Raw genomic sequence first — 22,065 nt, forward strand, 5'->3', positions numbered from 1 at the left:
TGCTTTCTGTTACTGTAGTTTATTTTGCATTTTATAAAGTATGTAATAAACGGGATCATATAGCATGCATTCTTTTTAAAGTGGCTTCTTTCAATATAGGGTCACTATTCGGAATGGCAGTGGTGGATAGGGTTACTAGGAGCCCTGGTGCCACAGTGGTTAAGAGCTCAGCTGCAAACCAAAAGGCTGGCAGTTCAAATCCACCTGTTGCTCCTTGGAAACACTATGGGGCAGATTTACTCTGTCCTGTAGGGTTGCTATGAGCCAACGGCAATGGGTTTTTTGTTGCTGTTTTTTAATAGAGTCACAAGGAGCCCTGGCTGCCCAGTGGTTAAGTGCTCGGCTACTAACTGAAAGGTTGGTGGTTGAAACCCACCAGCTCCAGCTGCTCCATGGGAGAAAGATGTGGCAGTCTGCTCTCTTAAAGATTACAACCTTGGAACCCTGTCCTATAGGGTCACTATGAGCTGGAATCTACTCGACTGCAACTTTTTTTTTTTTTAAATTTTAAGTAAGCATAGTTATTTTGAGATTCATATACATTTTTGCATTTATCAATTGTTCATTCCTTTTTGTTACTGAATAGTATTCAATTGTGTAGATACACCACAATTTATCTATCTAGTCACCTGTTGGTGGGCCATTGGGTTGTTTCCAGTTTTGGGCTATTACAAACGAAACTGCTATAAATATTCTAGTGCAAGCCTTTGTATAGTCATAGGCTTTCACTTCTCTTAGGTAAATACCTACGAGTAGAATGACTGGATTATATGGTAGGCATATGTTTAACATTTTAAAGAACTGCCAATGTTTCCCCACTAACATGATGAGATGGATATATTAAGATAGTATTAATTTCTTGCTATTTTATCGGAGTTTTTTAATAAAAATATTTGTTTTCAAACTCTTATAGTGTCTGAGGAGATGTGCATCTAATTTTTCTACTTAGAATTATTAGTAAGTTGAATTACATTAATAGTTTTACCAATACTGACACATCCTTACGTTCTTAGAATTAAAAAGAGTTGCTGTAGAGTAGACTCTGACTCCTGGCAACCCCATGTGTGTCAGAGTAGAGCTGTGCTCCATAGAGTTTTCAATGGCTGGTTTTTCAGAAGTAGATCACCAGGCCTTTCTTCCAAGGTGCCTCTGGGTAGACTCAAACTGAGCCTTTCAGTTAGAACCCCAGCATGTTAAATGTTCATATCACCCAGACATTCCATTCTGGGTAAACCCTTTTTAATCCTGAATTTTAAAAAAATAGCTTCCTGGATTTTGTTTTTCAATATGGTATTTAAGTTTTTGCATACCTATATGAGTAAGGTTGGCATATGGAATTTTTGCAGTTGTACAGATTCAGTATTAATATTATGCCTGTTTCATGAAAACAAATTGATAGCTTTATTTTGTTTCTCTATGCCTGGATAATTTGGGTTTTTTTTATGCTTGGATAAATTTACATAACACTTGTTTATTCTTTAAAAAAAGATTAATAAAATTTTACCTGTGAAACCAACAGAAGATACTTTTCTTCACAAATTCTTTTAATCATATTTGGAATGTGATCTGGTAAGAATTTCTGTTTCATCTGTGGTCAGTTTTGGTTGAGAACTGAAACTACCTGCTTCCACATTGTTTACCCAGGATGAGAACCAAGACCACCTATGTCAATATGACTTTACTCTTTTGGCTCAAGGAAATTCTTGCCCAGGAACATAAGGCTATCAATCCATAAATAACTTCATTATTTATTTCAGAAATGTCCAGGACTAATTTAACAAGTTTACTCACTTGGCATTTAGCTCTTCTGATTAAAAAAAAAAAAAAAAAGTGAGTTGATTACCAGGAAGAGTACCTTGGTTAATAATCAGCACTTATCAAGATTTGTTTCAATATCCTCATCCCACTGTGGTCATCAGTTCTAATATATTTTGTCATGAATTTGCCAGATTCCAACCAATTATTCACCCGAATAGACTCATCTTAAACCACTTGATCCCAGACTTTAAAACCCTGTGCATGTCTGCCTCTGACCTCTGCCTTCTTTCAAGGTTGTGTTTTTTCCAGGTTATGTTCTCTCTTACTGAAGTAGTTTTGCTGGTCAACAGATTATTCTAGTAGCCTCTTGTGAGAGTCAGCAGTTGATGTGGTAAATTACGTGTTCATAGAAAATTACCTCTTTCATCCAGGTTTTCAAAATTATTTGCATATTGTTGCATACAGTCTTTTGTGATATATATATATAATTTTTTTTGTCATCTTCACTTCTATTTGTATTTTCATCTTATTTCTGTATTTGGAATTTTCCCCCTTTGTATCTGGAATAGGTTAGCTACTGGTCTTATCCATTTTATTGGATTAGACCAGTATTATTATTTCTACTATTTTTCTGTTTTATAACTAAAAAACTATGATTTTTATTTATTTTTCTTCTGGGCACCTTTAAAGCTATATTCCATAAAAAAAAAAAAGGCAGTAGTATTTAACTCTTTCAGTACCATAATTTTCTAGAACTTTCACAAAGCTAGTTTCTACTTCGACTTTGACTTAGGAGTTGTACATTTAAATTATTTTTTTGTATACTGTAATGGTTAGTTTTATGTATTAATTTGACTAGGCTACAGCACCCAGTTATTCAGTTAAACAGTAATCCTGGTGTTAATGTGAAGGTATTTTGTAGATGTGGTTAACAATATATACAATCAGTTGACTTTAAGAAGATTATCTTTGATAATCTGAGTAGGGCTTATCCAATTGGTTGAAAGATTTCAAGAACAAACCTGAGATTTCCCTGTTGTTGTGTGCCATCGAGTCAATTCTGAGTTGTAATGACCCTGTATGATAGAGTAGAACTGTCTCATAGGGTTTCCTGGGCTGCAGTTTTCATGGGAGCAGATTACCACGTCTTTTCTCCTGCAGAGCAGCTGGTGGGTTCCAATCATAGACCTTTTTGGTTAGCGGCTGAGCACTAACCAAAGGAAGAAGAAATTCTGTCTCAAGACCTCAGGACCAGATCCTGTCTTAGAGGTTCCCCAGAAAGACAGCTCTATAGATTTCAGACTAGACACCTCCACAAATTGCATAAGCCAATTCCTTGAAGTAAGTCTCTTAATATGTATATATCTCTACATTTATCTGTCATCTACTTATCAATCTATCTACTTATCTATCTACCTATTTATTGGTGAATAAAAGTGTTACTCTCTAATATCAGGATACATGATTTGTTACACATAAAGATAACATATACAAATACTTATTACATGTAAAAATATATTTTATTTACACACAATAAATTTATATATCTAATATATATTATTTATTAACTAAAATGTATGTAAGATAATTTATATAATAACAAAATTTCTCTTATTACTTATATTATGCATGCTGTCTTTATTTCTTTATCATATGTGTGCTCTGTCATGGAGTAAGAGCTGTGAAATAAAATTTCAGACTATTAATGCAATTCTGTTTCTCCCTTAATTTCTTACAATTTCTGCTTTGAATATGTTTCTGCTATTATTTGGTGTAGCAATAATTATAACTTTAGTTTTATAAAGTGCCACTTTTTCCTAATTTTTTAATGTAAATTCTAATTGTTATGTATTAAATAACCCAGTGCCGTCGTATATTAAATAGAAATCCTATTTACTGTGTCAGTATTTGCCTTGTATAATTTCATCCACCACTATATTTTCATAATTACTTTATTTTGTATATGTCTTATGAATATGTCAAGGAGACCTGGTGGTCCAGTGGTTAAACACATGGCTGCTAACTGGTCGGCAGTTCAAACCCACTAGTCTTTCAGCAGAAGAAAGATGTGGCAGCCTATCTCCCTAAAGGGTACAGTCTTGGAAACCCCATGCGGCAGTTCTACTCTGTCCCACAGGGTCGCTATGAGTCAGAATTGGCTCGACAGTAATTGTTATTTTTTAATGGGCTTATGAATATATCATGGAGTTGGGTTTTGCTTTGCGGTCCTATTTAAAATATGTTTTCATACAATTAGTTAACTTCATTTATATTTATTGATGGAACATATTTAGTCTTGGTTTTGTCAGATAATTTTATGTGCTTTGTTTTCATAGTTTCTCATTTATGTGTGTGTTTGTTTTTTTAAGTCATTTGTGGTCTCTTCACGATTTCCAGCACCCGGCCTGTGACCATAAGTCATGTTCTAATTCCCATACCCTGCTCTTTTTCCCTCGGCAATGATTGCATGATGAATATTTGTTTTTTACTTCCAATTATGTATTACAAACTTAGAGAAAAACTATTTTTTAATTGTTTCTAAGATTCTTACCAAATCCCTTAATTATTTGTAATAAAAGTCAAAAAGAAAATTGAAATGATCTTTTTTCTCATTTTGAGGCTAATTGTTTAGTTTTCCTGTCTGTCTTCATTTTCTACATCCTCTAAAACAAATGTCAATAATAATATAAGCAGACATTTTTTTACTTTAATAGAAACAATTTTAGCATTTTATCATTTACAGTGTTATACATTGTTCTTTAATGAAGCCCTGGTTGCACAGTGGTTAATCACTTGGCCTCTAACTGAAATGTCCACAATTTAAACCCACCAGCCACTCCTCCAGAGAAAGCTGTGGCAGTCTGCTTCCATAAAGATTTACAGCCTTGAAAATCCTATGGGATAGTGCCACCCTGTCCTGTAGGGTTGCTATGAGTCTGAATCGACTTGGCAGCAACAGATTTTTTTTTGGGGGGGGGGTACTTCTTTCATAATTAGTCCACCACTACTTCTAGACCCATAATAACTTTATGAACTAATGTGTTAAATATTACTGGATGACTTTCCTAAGTAACAATTAGCACAATCATAGACTTTTTATTCATTAATTGTGTTGATAGGTTTTTAAACACAGACTCACTGTTGCATTCTTGAAGTTAACTCTATCTTTTGAAAGTATCATTGTTCATACCGGTCTGGATTTTTTTTTTTTTTTTTTGCCCTTTTTTTAGGTAGAATTTTATATGCATGTTTCTAAGTAAGATTGATCTATATGATTTATTTTTATATATTACTATCATGAAAGTTTGGTATGAAGAACATGGCAACTTCAGAAAATCATTTGGAAAGCTTTCTTTTTCATGGTGTGGTACCAAAATTTGCATAACATTGGAGTAATCTGTTTTTCAGTGGTTAAATAGAATTCATTTGTGGAACTATTTGGTTTAGAATAACTTTTGGGTTATGACAGTCTTTTCATTTTGTTTTTTAGCTTTCATCTTTTCTTATTTTTTTATTTTTCTACTGTAACCAAACCCAGTGCCATCGAGTTGATTCTAACTCTTAGTGACCCTATAGGGCAGAGTAGAACTGGCCCACAGAGTTTCCAAGGGGGTCCTGGCAGATTTGAACTGCTAGCCCTTTGGTTAGCAGCCATAGCACTTAACCACTACTCCACCAGGGTTTCCTTTCTACCCATGTATGTATATATATACATTTCTTTCAGTCCAGTTGCTGTCAAGTCGATTCTAACTCATGATGGGCAACTCCATGTGTTTCACAGTGGAAGTATCCTCCTTAGGGTTTTCAAGGCTGTGACCTTTTGGAGGTAGATAGCCAGGCCGGCCTTCCAAGGCACCTCTGGGTGGGTCCAAACCACTAACCTTTCTGTTAATAGTAGAACAGTTAACCATTTATGTTGCCCAGGTGCTCCTTTTTGTTTTCTTTCAAAATTTTTAGGATGAATTTATTAAAGACCTATAAAATTATAAAATTTAAAAACAGTTTTATGTGTTTCCCATTGGTTGTAATAAGAAGTTTTAACAGACATTACTGGATGTCTATAAAACACTCATTCTTTCCTTATGCCCTGTTAACCCAGTTAATCTCAGTTAACATAAATAAATTATGGACGAAATTCATTTTTCCTGTGATTGGCTTATAGTTGGGCATGTGACCAAATTCAGGGCACTGAGATGTTAGTGGACGTCTACTGGGGAAACTTTGGGGAAAGACATGCTGAAAGAAATGTTCTTGTAATCCAGTGCTGACATGTGTGAATATGCACCTGGAAATGAAGCATCTCCCCTTGTAAATCTTTAGGAATGAAAGACCGAGAACAAACCCAACAAACCGAAGATGGCATGACAGATAGATGGAAGAAACGTAATGTCCTAAGGAAGTACTTGAGCAGCTGTTTTAATCCTCAATGTTTCCTACCTCAGGTATCCTTGTTACAGGAGATAATTAGTAAGGTTATTAGTAATTATTAGTTTCTGGGCTCTGTGATACTTTTATCCAAGTAGTCCTAACCTCCATAGACGTGCATATTTATCTTTTCTTTATTTTCTAGATGGTTTGTAATTTCAGTCTTGACATCTTTTACTACAACGATTATTCATATGAATAATCCTTAATTTGTAAGAAGTCAATATTTAGAAGATTTTTTATATTAAAAATTATATTGGTTTATGATCAGATATTGTAGACTACAAAATTTCTCCTTTGAAAATATGTTAAGTTTATTTACAGACAGGATGTGAATAATTACCGTAAATGTTTCCTGAATATAAGAAAAAATGTCTTTTCTTGTAGGATGTAATGATATACACATTGTATGTCTGTATCTACACACACACATAAAATCTAGTTTATTGACTGTATTATTCTATGCTTCTGTTCCCTCACTTATTCCTTGTCTATTATATCTGTGCAGTTCTTCAATGTGGTGCAATAAAATCTTCTCCCATAATTGCATTTTTATCAAGGTCAATGTGCATTTCTAATATTTTGCTTTATATATTTAGCTGCTATCTTCCTGGTGCATGCAACTTTATGACTTTTATATCTTCTTCATAAATTCTCTTTTATCATTGTGTTATGTCCTTCAGTATCCTTTTCAGTACTTTTAACCTTAAATTCCACTTTTTCTGCTATTAAGTCTACCACTTCTGCCTTGTTTTCTTTGCTTTTGACTGGTAACTTTTTGTTCTTTGTTTTCACATTTTTTTTTATTACTTTGTTTCAAGTGCTCTTGCAAATAATTTATAGCTGGGTTTTTCTTTTTATTCTGTCTGAGATTTCTGCCCATTTGTAGTTAGTATGGAAACTAAGGAAACCCTGGTGGCACAGTGGTTAAATTCTACAGCTGCTAACCAAAGGGTCGGCAGTTTGAATCCACCAGGTGCTCCTTGGAAACTCTATGGGGCAGTTCTACTCTGTCCTATAGGGTCACTATGAGTCGGAATCGACTCAACGGCCCTGGGTTTTTTTATGGAAACTAATACCATACTATTTAATATTTACTACTCAGTTTTCATTGCTATGTCCTTATTTTAAATTTCCTCAGTTTAGCTTATTTGATTAAGTTACTATTTATTATATTCTTCCACTTGTTAAAAATTTCAGTGATTTTCTTTTTTTTTTTTATAGTTGTTTTACTCACTTTCTGTACACTCCAAGCCATACACATATATTTACTATTATATGTAAAAAATGCCCCTTTTCCCTCTGTCAAGGCCCTCTTTCCCCGTTTGTCCCTTCTCAATAAATGAAAGTTTAAAATGTCTTTATTTTTCCCTCTCCCTGATACTTTACAATTCCTGGATTTTGTTGAAGCATTTTAATACTTTTATGTAACTATATTATTACCATGTTTTATTTCTTGCAGGATGTCTTTTCTGTTTCATAAATCCATGTTTATTAAGTATAATGTATATTTTGGAGCCCCGGTGACAAAGTCGTTAAGAACTGAGCTGTTAACCAAAAGGTCAGCTGTTAGAATTCGCCAGCCGCTCCTTGGAAACTCTATGGGGCAATTCTACCCAAAGGGTTGCTGTGATTCGGAATTGACTCGATGGAAATGGGTAACGTAAATTTATGATAATTTTTCTTGTAACAAGTTTAAATTTAGGCATATGTATTGCAAAGTTCCTTATCCACAATTTCTCATCTAATTTTTCCCCTGCATTGAGATTTCAGTTTCGATTCATTTGGTGTTTAATGTTCTTCCTCAGGTCATTTCTTCTGATAGATACTTACAAAATATATTCTCTGACTCTTCACATTCATAACTAACCATTTGTGATCCAGTAGGTGAATGATATCTTGAATGGAATTAGGTTTCCAAGTTCAGAGTACTTTTAACTCAATTGACCAAAAAAAAAAATTTTTTTTAATTTTTATTTTTCCACTATCTTGTAATTAGTACACATACTGTTTTATGATGTTGGTTACCAACCTGCAACATGTCAACACTCTCCCTTCTTTACCTTGGGTTCCCTATTACCATTTTTCCTGCCTGCTCCTGCCTTCTAGTCCTTACCCCTGGGCTGGTGTGCCCCTTTAGTCTCGTTTTGTTTTATGGGTCTGTCTAATCTTTGGCTGAAGGGTAAACCTCAGAAGTGACTTCATTACTGAGCTAAAAGGGTGTCTGGGTACTATAATCTCAGGGTTTCTCCAGTCTTTGTCAGGCCAATAAGTCTGATCTTTTTTTTGTGAGTTAGAATTTTATTTTAAATTGTTCTCCGGCTGTGTCCAGGGCCCTCTGTTGTGATCCCTGTCAGGGCAGTCTGTGATAGTGGCCAGGCACCATCTAGTTGTACTGGACTCAGTCTGGTAGAGGCCATGTTAGTTGTGGTCCATCAGTCTTTTGGGCTGATCTTTCACATGAGTCTTTAGTTTTCTTCATTCTCCCTTCTTCTCGAAAAGGTAAGACCAGTGGAGTATCTTAGATGGCCACTCACAGGCTTTTAAGAACCCAGATTCTACTCACCAAAGTAAAATATAAAACATTTTCTTTATATACTATATTATGCCAATTGAGCTAGATGTCCCCTAAGACCATGGTCCCCATAGCCCTTAGCCCAGTAATTCGGCCCCTCAGGGTCACTGGATGTGTCTGTGGAGCTTCCGTGACCTTGCCTTGTACAAGTTGTGCTGGCTTCCCCGGTATTGTGTACTGTCTTACCCTTCACCAAAGTTACCACTTATCCATTGTCTATTTAGTATTTTTCCATCCCTACCCCTCCTCTCCGTCATAACCATCAAAGACTGTTTCTTTTTGTGTGTAAACCTTTTCATGAGTTTTTGTAGTAGTGGTCTTATACAATATTTGTCCTTTTGTGATTGACTTATTTCATTCAGCATATTGCCCTCAAGATTCATCCTTGTCGTGAGATGCTTTGCAGATTCGTCATTGTTCTTTATCTTTGCGTGGTACCCCCTTGTGTATATGAAATCAAATTTTCATCAGAATAATGAGTCAAATTGGCTAAACACAAATTTACATTTTTTATAACCTTGAAGTAATGTTATTAGATCAGTAAACCTGTATAGGTTTATGAAGAACGTACCCAAATTAAATAAAAATATACGCTTATGTTGTGTTTAACACTGATAAATCAGAAAACAAAAACAGCTGTTTTTATTACAGCAAAATTATTCAACTTGTTTCATTTGCCAAAGGTAGATCTTGGAGAATAATAGTGGATTATTGTAAACTTAACTACATGATGACTTCAATTACAGCTACTATTCTAGATATGTTTTTTGTTTGCTTGTTTGAGCAAACAAACACATCCTTTGGTACCTGATACGCAACTATTAATCTGGCAAATGCTTTTTTCTCAATACCTAATGATAAAGACCATCAGAAGCAGTTTGCTTTCATCTAGTAAAGCCAGCAATACACCTTCACTGTTATGCCTCTGAGGTATATCAGTCCTATGCCATAATTTATTCTGCAGAACCTGAATTGCCTTTTCCTTCCATAAGACATCATACTTGTCTATTACATTGATGATATTATGCTATTTAAACCTGGTGAGCAATAAGTAGAAGTAGGACCTGTTGCCATTGAGTCCATTCCAACTTATAGCAACCTTGTATATATGTGTGTGTGTGTGTTCATCACAAGAACTGTATAGGTGAGTCTGAAATTCATAGGGCACACAGGGCAGGAAGGGAAGGCTAGAACTCTTCTTGGGCACAAACTGAAGCTACTATCAGAGGCTGAATTTTTTGTTCTTCAGGGAAGCCTCAGCTCTGCTCTTAAGGCCTTTCAACTGATTGAATCAGACCCACCCAGATTATCTAGGTTAATCTTCCTAAGTTAAAAGTCCATTGACTTTGGACTTAAATCGTATCTGTAAAATATCTTTACAGACACAACTAGATTAGTGTTTGATTGAATAACTAGGGACTGAAGCCTAGCCAAGTTGACACGTAAAACTGGCCCTTATAATCATCAAAGTAAGACTTTGGAGGAATTGCATCCAACACAGAGCTGTTTCAAAATAAGAGAAAAATAATTCAGAGAATCAAATAGGATTAAAAAGGGCTCCCCTCCCACTCTTGAGGCTACTGGAGCAAAAGAGAATTATGGGCAGTCTAGGAATCTCCTAAATGGGGAGTATGAAAGGACCATGAGAGATGGGAATAAGAAGAGATGGGTAAAAAGCATCTGAGGAACCCAAATGAAAGAATACAGGTATGACAATTATAGATGGATGCGGTGGCGTATTTCCCAGGTCCACCCTACAGCACTTAGGCACTCAATCCCCAAGCTGCTTTAAGTACTGCTTGCTGAGAACTCACAGCTGAATTTCTATTTGAGAATTGCCCTCTGCCAAGGGAAACCATATCCATTAAGGATATACTCCTTCCTGGCACAGCCCAAAAGGAGCCCTGGTGGAGCAGTGGTTAAAGCCATCGACTGCTGATCTAAAAGTAGGTGGTTCCAATCCACCAGCAGCTCTGCAGGAGAAAAATATAGCAGTCTGCTTCTGTAGAGATTTACAGCCTTGGAAACCCTGTGGGGTCACTATGAGTCAGAATGGACTCAATAACAGTGGTTTTGTTTGGGTACAGCTCACCTTCAATGACTGGTCATGGGCCGGGGGAGGGGGAGCATTATAAAGGCCAAAGCTCGTTATCAAAATTTGGGATGGACAGCTCTGTAGGGCCATTCCAATTTAAGAAGTAGCAACTACTGTAGAAATATGGGTGATACATTTGCATATCAAAAAACCAAAACCAAACCCAGTGCCGTCAAGTCGATTCCGACTCATAGCGACCCTATAGGACAGAGTAGAACTGCCCCATAGAGTTTCTAAGGAGTGCCTGGTGGATTTGAACTGCTGACCCTTTGGAGAGCAGCCATAGCACTTAACCACTACACCACCAGGGTTTCCTATTTGCATGTCAGAGGGTGGGAAATAAATTTGAAGAAATTCAGTGACCTTTCAATGTAGTAAAACTTTTAGGGGTCCAATGATGTGGAACATGCCAAGGTATCTCTTTTAAGGTAAAAGATAAGTTGTTGCATCTGGCCCTCCGTCAGCCAAAAAAGAGGTACAAAACCTAGTCAGCGTCTTTGGATTTTGGAGGCAACATGTTCCTCATTTGATTGTGCTGCTCTAGCCCGTTTACTGAGTGACCGTAAAAGCTACTTGTGAGTTGGGCTCAGCAACAGGTCCAGGATGCAATGTAAGTTGCTTCTCTGTCATTCAAGCCATATGATCCAGGAAATCTGTTGGTGCTTCAAGTGGCAATAGTAGATACTGATGCTGTTTGGAGCCTTTGGCAGACCTCTGTAAGTGGATCACAGCATAAACCTTTAGGATTTTGCAGCAAATAGAACACGGTAATTGAAATCCATGTGTCTACTGATTACCTGCTCTGTAGCAAGCATAGTGCTGGAACTTGAGTTATACAAATAAAACACGATGTCTATTTTCAAAGTGTTTTCAACTCAGTGTCAATATTTTCATCTTCAAGACCTAGGCCATCCAAGTTGCTTTATGAATAGTCTTCATTATATGGTAGTTGGCTCCGTCTTCTTCTTTATCTCCCCGTTTTTCCTCTCCTTTGGAGCTCCATTTTGCAATAAATCTGAATTTTCTATTGGGAACATGCTTAGTGAATCACAATATAACAGACTGAACAATGAAATAATAATCTAATAATACTGCTATTTAACATCTGAAAACATTTACTAAGTGTCTGCTTTTTGTGTGAAGTAACTGATTTAAACTTCATCCAAATGATTCAATGTTTAAGTTCCTCAAAAGTTTGTAACTGATTTTGCTCCTTAATTAATTCATCCATTTATTCCACATTCTTTGAATACTGATACTGTGTCAGGCACTGTCTTCAGTTCAGGGAACATAGCACCTAACACAGTGCTCAGTACATGATGCCTGCCCCAATCCTGCATTGCCAAACTATCCACTGTGAGGCTCTGATCCCGGTTCTCTCTTTTTCTTTGAGTACACAGAGTTCAAAGCTGCTTAGATTATTTTTTACCTAATAGTAGTCTCCTTCACGGCTAGATTCTGAAGACTGTTCCTTAATCAGATAATAAGCATGTCCCAACACGGCTAGAAGAAAGAGCTTTCCATGTGTCCAGTGATGGCTTTTGATTATAATCTGAATTGTCTGCCAACCACTGATCAATACAGCCCTTGGATATTCAAAAGGCTAAAAGGAAAAGCAGAGAGTGTTCAAGAAAATGAGTGAGAGAAATAATCATTAGATGTTATTAAATCGATGACCATGGGAAGCTCATTCTTTGTGTAATAGCCAATGTTTCACACACATATTGATTCACCTTTATAACAATTACGTTAGATGCAGGGGCAGGGGCAAGTCCAGTAATAGAGCAACAACAAATCTCAGACATCTCTTCATGCTTCAAAAGACACATAAGTGCCAAATGTTCACATTTGGGTGGGCAATCTGTTCTCCAAGTGCCTGGAGAGGAAGCTGTGCTGTGATATACCCTGCCTTATGCATTTTGTTTAATCATTCATGGTGAAGTATGTGATGTTAATGTTTCTATTGCTTACCTTCAGCTCTGCAAATTAATATCAGCTGTACTACAGACCCTTTCCCTTTGGATGCTTGGCCTCTTTAGACAAGCTTACTGCAGAAACTGTCCTTTCTACATTATTTATTAAAGCGTGATAAGGTGAAGTAATTACATTATCAGATATTTCTGTCTTGTTTGAGCAATAAGGCACCATAATAATAGTATAAGACATCTTGGAGGAAAAGTATAATTACCACAAGGCAATCACTCTCCTGGGGATTAGAGGAGCTTGGATACATGTCTTCCCTTACAATGCCCTAAGGATATGATTATCTCAAAGAGAGAGAGAGAGCCAGAATGAGAGAAACCCAATGAATGATGTTGTATTCTGTTACACAAAATTTATAGGAAAGGGCAAAAGTGTAGTTCATATGATGATGTGATATAGCAGTTTAAAATATTTGTACAGCAGTTTCAAATGAACTGAGCTATTCATGGAAGTTAACCTGCCCCTTCAGAAAGCTAGTAGGCTACTCAAAGTCACTTTGTAAAACCAGTTTGGACTCAGGAATGCATTAGAGTTGTAGCATGGTTTCAGTGTTGAAAAAGTGGTATGGCGAAGCTGTTCATCTCTAGTTGGCTTGGTGTATCAAGCGTTCCATTTGTTGGCTGGTAAGGTTGGAGTCACCAGGCAGCCTGCTGTTGACATTTGTTACCTGGTTACACTAAAATGGAAAACAAGGAGGTGCTTTTAAGCTTTCCCATCAAATCTGAAGAAGTCATGCTTCAGTTGTAGTTAAACTGAATTTCCAAGCTGACAGAAAATAAAAGAGTGAGAAAAGCAACTGTTAACGAACTCAGGGTCATATCTACATTTTGAAAGCTTAGGAGACCTCAGCTCTGTCTTTCATACCAATTCAGAATAAACCAATAAACAATAATGACAGTAAACAAATAAACCATAAACCAATTCAAGAATTTTCTGGTCTCTAGAGATTTAAAAATAAAAATTTCTACAAACTCATACTAACATGATTTCCTGAAGAATATTCTTCAGAATGGTATCCTTGGGTGGTACAAATGGTTAATGTGACCGGCCTCTAACCAAAAGGGAGGCTGTTCAAGTCCACCCAGAGGTGTCTTGGAAGAAAGGTCTGTCAATCTACTTCCGGAAAAATCAGCCATTGAAAGCCCTGTGGAGCACAGTTCTACTCTGACACACTTGGGGTCGCCATGACTTAGAGTAGATTCAATGGCACCTGGTATGTGGTATGGTATGGTATTCTTCCGAGTTTCAAGGTACAATGACAAAGCCAAAGATGAATTATTTGAATCAACTTTTAAATCATACCACAAAAATCATTTCAATCAACAAAAGACAAAATCCTTTGTGACAAAAATATTTAGATAAAAATGGGAAATTTTGTTAATTACGCAGGTTTATAATCAAAGAATCCAAGGCATCTGGCTAGACAGAAACATAGAACTGTTTGAACCTTCTGCTCTGGACATGTTCTGGTAATACCAAAATATTGGACAAGAAAATAAATGTTTTAGTACACTATTTTTGTTTGGAATTATTTACAAAATTTCAGTATCTGAAATCATAAAAATTCAGCAGTTTAATTAAATTGACTTATAGTGTCATCCAGATGCAAATATGTGGATTTGGCATCATTTTTACACTGGCAGTTCGAACCCACCCTGCAGTGGTCCAGAAGGAAGACCTAGTGACCTGCTTCCATAAAGATTCCTGCCAAGAAAACCCTGTGGAACTCAATTCTACTTCCCAACACATGAGGTTGCCATGAGTTGAAACTGACTTGACAGCAATGGGTTTCGTTAGGTTTTGGCTTAATATCACCTAAGATTATACATATGTTTTCTGTGTAAAGTACAGGCATGGGGAGCAGTGAGAAAAGTAAGAAAAGAATTGGAGTACGAGGAAGCCCAAGCAAGGGAAAAACATTAAATCTCTGTGAATGGGGAGTTTCGTGTATGATCAGGTCTTATTTCTGGTGTATCGGGGTTCTGAATTAGGTGCTGAGTAAACAGTAGGGAATCAGACATAGTCCTTGCTGTCAAGAAATTAACATCCCTTTTTCTTCTTATATTTTTGAGTGCTCATTCCATGTTAGATTCTTTACATGAATAAATTCATTTAATTTTCACAACAGCCTTTTTAGATAGCTATTATTATCTTAATTTAACAGTTAAAATAATTGAGGTAGAAAAAGTTGAAGTAATGCACCCAAGGTCACACAACTCGTAAGTCAGAAATTGAGGCTTTCAACCAACATGTATATATCTGGAGCCAATGATTTAACTATTTATGTACTATACTGCTTCTAGTTGGAGAAAAGATGTGAAAATTAAGAAAAGATCTGCAGTGGTAGTGGTGATGTGATAAACATATACAAAAGACACCATAAGGATACACATGAATATATGCTCAATTTTACAGGGAGAGAAAAGAAGCCCAGACTTTATGAAGGAGATATGGTTCCTTCTATGACAGAGTAAAAAAAAAAAAAGGTAGCTAAATAAGAGGAAAGTATTTAGTTTGACTTCAACATGATATTAAACTTAGTACAGGTTAGTAGTATCATCACACAAATAAATATAGTTTTGTACCATTATCGTAAGCCATCATTTTCTGACAAGTGTATGATGTAAAAGCAGGAAGTTCCCTGTGCACTATCTGAATCCTCTCTGTTAGGGATTAGTTGGGAAAGAAAATCACAAACCAGGCACAAATTCTGAGAATTTACAACCAAAACAACTCTCACAACTGTGTCATAGGCTATATTTCTCGTGCTGACAGATTTCTGCACAACAGGAAATTTCTGCACAGGAGCGTCAAATTCAAAGGCCACTAAGTACTTGTGTAAAGCTAACTATGCAGTCCTCGTCATGGGAGGAATATTCATTTATGCATTGAATGAACACTATATGTTACTATGTATGAGATATCTTGCTGAATACTGTGAATGAAACTGGGATGCATATCCATAATGGCTTTAAAGATTGTTGATTCCTACATTTTACAGGAGAAATAAAGAGCTGGGGTGGAAAATATTTTGAAAGATGGGATTAGGACCAGAATTTCCCTAAGGCAATGAGAATAGAGTTCCAAAGGAGTAGAATATCAACATTATCACTTACTGCACCAAGTCAAATGAGAAACCTAAAATAGGCCGTGGTAATAGAGCAGTCACCAACACTCAAGACAAAAATTTTCCAGGATTTTTGGGGTACAGAGTCCGGATTATAATGTTTAATGGGTGCAGTGGGGCTGACTCTTAGGAAAGGTCAGGCAGCCCTAGGACAATGATTTCAAGGAAAATGTTGAGAAAATTCTCTGCTTTGACTTCCTTGGATTATTGAATGAACAAATGGGGTAACACAATTCTACACCATAATAGTTTTGTAAGCTTAATTTCTAAAGGGATTCTGAAGGATAAATTTGACGATCTTTCCTTCCCCTCAGGTTCTAGTTTGAGATATTTTATTGTCATTACATGCTATACCCACTACCAGGTACAGTGTGATATTCAATAGGCTGTATTCAGAGGAAAAACCTACCTTCTATAAGCCTTACTAAGAAAAATGATCATCCAAAAATATTTATTAAGCATTCATGATGTACAAGGCAAAGTGCTAAATTTTATGAGAACTATGAAGATGCTAATTTCTAAGGTTTGTTTTCTTCTTACTCTTGTAATGAGGGTTTGGTCATTGGTAGACTCAGCTTAATACCAAGAAAACAAACCAGATGCTGTTGAATGAATGTCAACTCGTGGCAACCCCGTGCGTGTCAGAGCAGAACTGTGCTCCGCAGGGTTTTCCATGGATGATTTTTCTGAAGTAGATCTTCAGGCCTTTTATCCAAGGAGTCTCTGGGTGGACTCGAACCTCCAGCATTTCAGTTGAGTGTGTTGACTGTTTGCATCACCCAGGGACTCCCAGGTTAATGCAGGAATGATGGAGTTCCTATTAGGTTCTGTTATGGATTGAATTGTTATCTCCCAAGAAAATATGTCCTAGTTCTCCCTTAAAAACAACAACAACACACTCTTTGCCTTCAAGTCAAATCTGACTCATGATGACCTTATGTGTTACAGAGTACTGCTGCATCGTTTTTTTTTTTTTTTTGTCTGTAGTCTTTATCAAAGGAGGTCACCAGGCCTTTCTTCTGTAGTACCACTGGATGGGTTTAAACCACCAACCTCTAGGTTAATAGTCAAGTGCAAACCATTTATGTCACCCAGGGACTTGGCAGGGTACATTGCAGATGTAATTAATTAAGTTTATATGCGGTCATTAGGGTGGTACCTAATCTCTTCACAACTGGTATCATTATAAGATAAAGAGAAAAGACTCAGAGACAGGCACGCAGGGAGAATGCCATGTAAAGACAGAGGCAGAGATAGGAATGATGCATCTATAAGCTAAAGAATTTAAGAATTTCTAGGACCTACCAGAAGCAAGGAAGACGCAAGGCAGGGTTCTACCCAGAGTCTCAGAGGGAGTATGGCCCTACTGACACCTTGATTTCAGACTTGTAGCTTCCAGAAATATGAGCAAATAAATTTCTGTTGTTTTCAGCCCACCTAGTTTGTGGTACTTTTTAAGGGCAGCCCCAGGAAACTAATAGAAACCTCTACCTTGGGTTGGGCCTAGACTCTGTCTACAGTGCTCCACAGAGCTGAGACCAAATGTCGATTTCCCTAGGGTTCAGTTATGTAAGTGTCTCACAGTTTCCATATTTGCACTCATTTATTTGGAGGTTCTTAAAATTCTTTACTTTCCTGCCAGTTCATTGATAAACAATTTATCCAACATTTTTAGTTGTTTTGAAAGTAAGGATTGTCCAAGTTATCTAGTTAACCATGCTATGTTGTACAGAAAACCATGTGAATAGTCTTAATTTCATTAAAATACTGGTTATTTGAGTTTATCAGGGATAAACACATATCTGTACTTATCTCTGCGTCTATCTATTTATCTAATTAGTCTGTTTATCTAGCCATCCATCCAACTCTTTGTTAACCAGCATAATTGAAAGGAAGGGCAGAAGAAAGGCCTAGATAATCCCAAATTATGGTTTAAACAAAACCAACCAAATTCTAGAACAATTACCCTCTATGTAAATGGAATTAATGAAAATAACATGCAATGTTTTGGAATTAAGTCTCTAAAGACTTAATATAATTAAATTCTCAAGTACACAAATAATATGAAGATAATAATCAAGGAATACAACATATCACATAAACTGCTGGATTAAAAAATGGGCAATTGCATAATATAATATTAGCTGAATTTTTTTCTCCAAATAATTTAACCTGATAAAAAGCGAGAGTTAAATAAGAAATAAACCAAAGATCAATGACTATCTCGGGCTTTTTCTTTCTCTCTTTCTGCGACCTCGGGCAGCTCAGTCTTTTTCTCCACAAGGAGGAGCCACTAGAAATTAGGAAATTCTGCACACCCTGAACCCAGAGTCTCTGAAAATACAGTCCTCTGAAAAACTAGTCACCTTTAAGCTACTACTTCTTAAGATAAAGAACCAGGAAAAAATGTTCTGGAATTCTGGGGAAAGGGTAGAAAATGAACCATCCTTCCTCATTTCCCCTGTGAAATGATGGGAGGGAGGAGAAAAACACAGGAATCCTACAGCTACCTTCTCTCTCACTGTGATAATATACCTCAAGGAAGATCCATGGTCATTCACGTGCTTTTTGAATATTTGAAAAATTTTATTACGTGTATTAGTATTTGGCTTGTTTATTAATTATATCCCTTTTAGTTTGAAGGTCTATGCTTTTCGCTTTGTTAAATAGATGTGCAAACTCCTGGCTGCTGGTGATGGAGTTTTTATTGTAACTGTACTAACTGAAGATTAGGAAATACCTTGTGGGCTGGGTACTTCAGTTTTAAACAGGGACGGAGATACAAATCCTGTTACAACTTTATAACAAATACCCCAAATAATTGTTTGTATTAAAAATGTTGACATTGACACTGGAGGGTTAGAGATTTTGGACATTCACGATTTTGAGGAAACTCAAGAGGTACTAGTTAAATCCACCCACTGTACGATTGGTTACCCTCCCATTATAAAAAAGCCTTATGGAAATGTTTTACTGAGGAGTCGCGTAACATCCACCACAAGGGGTGACAGTGAAGTGCAGCTGAGAAAAAATTGCGCAGCCAGAGAAGTCATTTGCTCTGTGAAAGATTTTCAGGGTCTGGGGCTTTTATTCTGCCCATTTACTCCTACCTAAAATTCTCATCAGACTTGGATTTATGTTCTGGTTCCTTGGGGAGTCATCTTACTCTCAGTTGTTTGGGCTCCTTACACCTTAAAATGAGTCAAGTGTCTGCAAGCAATTTTTAAAACAGAGAAGAATGAAATGCCAAAGGCAGAGCTCCAGTATGTAGCCTAGTGGTTCTCCTGGCTGGCTATGCTTTGTAATGACCAAGAGATAAATTACTGATTCCTGGACCCCTTCCCTGACCAGACCATTTTAATAAGCCACATACGTGCTTCAGATACACAGCTAGTATGGGAACGACTGATTTACATACTGAACTCTGGGCTTTCCTGATGTAAACAGGATGTTTTGGCATTTATTCCCACACCACATGGTGAACTTCACCCAGAGTCCTATAATCATTTAATAAATATTTCATGTAAAATAAATTTGGTTCAGTTCTTTTAAAAGAAAATCACTTTTTCAGAAAACAACGCTGCTTTGTTACTCTATGCAGCAAGGATTGGAACTCCAGTATCACTAAATGCATGCGTGAACGGTCATAGAGGTAGAAGGACCAGGCAGATATAATTCCAGCAGAAAATCCAGCATGGGCTATATGTCCCCCCAAATACCCAAGTCTAAAAAAGGTGTGGGGGCAGTGTCTAACCTCCTCTAACTTCACAAGGAGGAAGAAGAATGAAGATCAACAGCCCAAGGCTGATTTCTGTGAGGACAGGGGTAAGACATGTCTCCTCTCTCTGCTGTCTTTACCAATTCTGACACCAACCATCCCTCCCACGACACTCTACTTCTCCGATGGGTTCGATAATTCATTGCAACGGCCACACAGAATTCACAGACTGTACTCACTATTATGGGGTTTATTAGGGAAGTAAAAGGTTACGATTCAAGTTCAGGAACACTCAAGATACAGTTCTTCCATCAGGACAGCCTCTTTTCAGCTGTGCTTGAAGGCATACCTCTCCCTGGCCCTGGGCCTCTGCCCAAGACACCCAGCTTTCTAGTTCCTTGGGGCAGGAAGCCCACCATGATGTCTCCTGCTGTTGCATCTCTGCTGTTGCATCTCTGCTGTGGGGTCACTGCTTCTGCCATCTTTATAGCTGTCTTGTTGGATTCCTCTGCTTTGTTTCTTCTTTCTTTTTTCCAGTTACAAGTTACAAAGCACCCAAAAATCCCCACAATTTTACATAGATATATGTTGGAGGATACAAATGCTTTCACTTTCAGCTTCCTTTTCCTCAGCCTTGGTGCGGTGTGACAGATCACTTTTGTGTGGCCTTTCTAGCCATGGGCTTGTAACTCCGATTCAGGTGATTGGGCAGGGACTGTACAGATAGGTAATCATAGCCTACCAAAGGATGAGCTGGCTTCTAGCTGCTCGTCCTTGGCGGTGGTGGTATCGCTTCTGGAGTTGCAGATTTCAAGTGCAGCGAGGTGGTAAAACCAGACAATCCCTTTGGTGGGCTACAATTACCCACTTTTTCTGTGTTGTTCCTCCCCTGCTAACATAATCACACTGACCCGCAAGATTCCTATCTAATCTTTCAAGTTGCTGTTGTCAATTTGAGTTCATATAGTTCTTAAAGGAGCATAATGCTCAAGGCAGACATTTTTTAGTAGTTAAGCTAAACTATTGCTTGGTTCCAAGAAGACTTCAGGGGATACTTTTGGTTTAAAGTTTAAAAATTATCTCAGGGCAGTAGTTTCAGGGGCTCATGCAGCCTCCATGGTTCCAGACAGCCTGGAGTCCATGAGAATTTTAAATTCTGTTCTGCATTTTCCCCTTTTCAGTCAGGATTCTTGTATAGAATCATTGATGAAAATTTCAGTGATGGTAGCCAAGCACCATCCACTTCTTCCGGTCTCATGGACAAGGAGGCAGGTGTTCATGGAGGCCATTAGACACACATTCTGTGTCTTCCTCCTGTTCCTGACTCTCCTTCTTCCTCTGTTGCTTCAGGTGGCTAGAGATCAGTTGTGCCACAGAGGGCCGCTTGCAAGCTTTTAAGACCCTAGGCACTATACAACAAACTAGGACCCAGAACAGAAGCACTAAACTTGTTATTAGGCCAAATTAACTGGGATGTTCCATGTAACCATGACCCTAGACCTCCAAACCAAGGAACCAAATCCCATGAGGTTTTCGGTTGTGCATAAGCAGCCTCAGCAGCTACTCTCTTTGTTGTTGTTGTTGTTGTTGTTGTTGGAAATCTACATCTAGCACACAACCTTTGCCAGTTCAACATTTTATAGGTGTACAACTTATTGGTAGTAATTATAATAACTGACTGTGCAACCTTAAAGCTAATGCTTTAACAGTTAAAATGTTCTCACTAAACTCTTATAAATGTCTCCTCCCTGAAAGAAGTGAAACCATTTTTATCTTTCTAAATCTTCAGGGAAAAGCTCTGTTATCAGAATCAAATTCTTCTAATTCAGCTACTCCACCAAGAAATCTAAAATTCCAAAGCAGTATTTTATTCCTCTGAATGCCTTTTTTTCTTTTTATAATTTATTTTTACATGTTAAAGACAATAGTATTGTACAAATCCAGTGAGAACATTTTAAGAATGGTCTGTTATTATTAAACATTGTCTGTAATTAATATCAATTAGAATATATTAAATTTAATAGACTTTGAGTTATTGAGTTTAATTCAATTTCAATAAATTTCAATTAAGTACAATTTGTTTCCATTACTTTTATTAATTCCAGTCACTATCAATTACCTTCAATTAATTTAATTTACTGGCAATATATGTTCAGGTAATTCCCTATTACTTTCAATTAGTTTCTATTCATTTCAGTGGGCTTCCTTGGCTGCTAACTGATTTCATAAAAACAAATGTGCAGATATAATATGGTTTTCACATTTACAGGACAGCCACACAAACTAATTGGCTCTGCATTCAAACTTACTATAACACAATTAGGCCACTTCCTAATGTACATACAATCTCTACTCACCTCTTCTCCCCATTTGGATACATCTAA

The sequence above is a fragment of the Elephas maximus genome, chromosome 11 (genome assembly GCF_024166365.1).
Source record: "Elephas maximus indicus isolate mEleMax1 chromosome 11, mEleMax1 primary haplotype, whole genome shotgun sequence".
Taxonomy (NCBI): domain Eukaryota; kingdom Metazoa; phylum Chordata; class Mammalia; order Proboscidea; family Elephantidae; genus Elephas; species Elephas maximus.